Below are 2,951 nucleotides of genomic sequence, written 5' to 3' on the forward strand. Positions count from 1 at the left end.
GTCTACCACGAGCCTCTTCAATGTCTACCAGGGGCAGGACAAGTCTCTCTTAGAATAACTTGCTCATTTTAACGTAGAGACCATCAAGGCCGCTCATCCCAATTGGGAGATGTTCGCATGGGCCTTTCATAATGGTCTCAAGGCGGGATACTTTATCGAGTCCTTAGCTCAAAATTCGATGACGACAATAGTGGAAATAATGGCGCAAGTCGGATGTTAGGTTTAAGGGGAGGAAAGTAATGCATATAAGAGGCCGAGAGACTTAAAAGAGAAGAGAATGTCAAAGTCAAAATCTGAAAGATAAAGGAAGCATAGGGATCAAGTCCCTAGGAGAAAGCCTCGTTCAACAAAAATTGAAGACCATACAAATATCTCACCCTACTGAACACAAGGCACAAAATAATTCTGCAAGAAGTTTTCCATACAAAGATCATCCATGAACCTAACCTGCCCAAAGGGAAAGTGATGGGAATTGATACAAATAAGATGTGTAAATACCACAAGGTGCGAGGTCATCACACTGATGATTGTTACCATTTGAAACTAGAGATCAAGAAGCTATTACAGAGAGGTCGACTTCAGAGATATGTGTAAGATGGCGGTCAAGGTGGTGAGAGAAGAATATCCCAACCACAAGAGCCCTATGGAAGAAACTCTCCAACCAATAAGGCCCGAAGTATGTAAGAGGAACGAGGACATAGTACAACACGTCACACCCTGAATACAGTTGTTGAAGGATATGTGGGTTATGGGGAATCCAACTCATCTTGGAAAAAATACTATCAACAAATGATGCATGTTACCAATGCTCCCCCACCGAATCTAAGGACCCCGTCTTAACCAACAGTTTCTCTCGCAGGGATACTGAGGGTATAATCCTACATGAAGACGATTCAATGGTGATTAATATCTAGATCCATGATTGGAATGTGAAGAGAGTACTGATCGATCCCGAAAGCTCGACGAATATCCCCTATTGGGAAGTTTTCTAGAGATTAAAGTTTAACCCAAAATTTCTTCAATCATTCAAGTCGTCGCTAGTAGGTTTCTCATATGAGAAAGTGCAAGTCTTGGGTTACGTCACCATAAAGACCGCCTTTGGAATGGAAGGAAGTGCTAAGACGACAAAAGTGAGGTACAAGGTGATAAATTCTTCATCACCTTGCAACATCGTTATAGGTATGCCAACTTTTAATGCTCTAGAGGCAGCCCTATCAACATTGTCCCTGGCCATGAAGTACCTGCTGAGCACTGGATGAGTTTGAGTGATAAAGGGAAGCCAAGAATTAGCAAGGCAATGTTAGAGCTACATCTTGAAGCTAAAAAAGAAGATCAATAGGGAACCCATATCGGATGCACATAATATCCATTATGTGGACCTAAGTCCTCGTGGGGATCCCGTGAGAAGATAACTTAACCAACATGGAGAGATAAAGACCATTTAAATAGGGCCCAATAAATACCAAACTACTCAGATTAGAATGGCCCTTTTAGAAGATGAAGAGGTTGAGATTTTTCAGCTTCTATGAGAAAATGTAGACATTTTCACATAGGCACCAACTGAAATGCCTAGGTTAAACCCATATATGGTGTGCCATCAGCTATCAATAGCACCCAAAGTAAAGCTCGTCACCTAGAGGAGGTGAAAGGCAGAGGAAGGAATGATATTAGATGTGGCCTAAGAAATAAAAAGGTTTCTAAAAGTGAGGTTCATCCAAGAGGTCAACAGAATCCTAACAAGGTCACCAGAACCTAATACATCATCTTGGCCGGTTGCTACCATCGGAACCAGAGATCTGCCTTGAATAGGGTGCGAGAGGCATCTGCAAGAAGACATCATCTGTCAATTTCATACATGTTTTGAACAAAATCCAGATCCTTAGTGGCCACGACAACAATAAATTTCTCTAGGGTTCTAGGTACCAGGGATGGGAGAATGGTAGAGAGCTATAAAAAAGGATTAAAACCCTTCAACTCATCATCATCTAACAAATGAGTCTGTTTAGAAGAACCTCATTCAACGGAAGTGGACGAGCAGTCACCTCGATTCCTCTTGATATTAGAAGGGGATGGTGTAGCGGTAAATTCATGATCATCAAGCTATGGATAAGCTAGACATCAAATAACAAGAGTCGTCACCGCGCTTTTATTGTATCCAAAGGAACAGTGAAAAGTACGAATAAAACCTAAAAGTAAGAAGTTTTCAAATCAAAACTAATAAAATGTAAGAGATGACAGATAAGGGGGTTGGTTACACAGAGGGAAGGTGTTAGCATCCAAAGTGTCATAGGTACTCCTAGGAAGCCCTTTTTTGTGTGCATATGTATTTTGTACAAAAATGATGCTTACAAACAAATAGAATGTGGGGATGAAAAGAGAATTCATTAATTATATTTTTGTGTTTGACAAGACCTTCGGACTTGTGCCTACGTACCAACATAAAAATGAGGGATCAAAACCTCGTAGTTCGTGATACAAATTTCAAAGTGGATGCATTGCTTTTAACAAAAATTAAGTTTGAAAGGCACAAAGGCCTAAAAATGGTTTGAATGAGTTATTTCTTTTTGGCTTTTTGAAAGTTTAAGTCAAGTATAGTTAAGTCTATTTACAAGTTTTATTTAAGAAAAGAAGTTTGAAAATACAATGGCATAAGGCCAAGGTTTCTATCTTTTTGCAAAGTGGTCAAAGTTTAGAACAAAATAAATTCAATCAAAGAATATTTTGAAAAGGGAGGGAGAGATTTTGAAATTAAAGAAATGGGGAGAAGATGAAGAGATTAATCCTATGCACAAAATTAAAAGTTAAGAGTTGAAAAGATCTGAGCAAATGGGTAGCAATCCAATAGACAAGAATGTCAATAGAAACCCAGAATTCCCTTGGACGTTTAGAATCAAGAAACAAACAAATGCACAATTATATTATCTTAAAGAGCAAGGCATCAAATAAAGATA

Source organism: Lathyrus oleraceus, chromosome 2 (genome assembly GCF_024323335.1).
Source record: "Lathyrus oleraceus cultivar Zhongwan6 chromosome 2, CAAS_Psat_ZW6_1.0, whole genome shotgun sequence".
NCBI classification, from domain to species: Eukaryota; Viridiplantae; Streptophyta; class Magnoliopsida; order Fabales; family Fabaceae; genus Lathyrus; species Lathyrus oleraceus.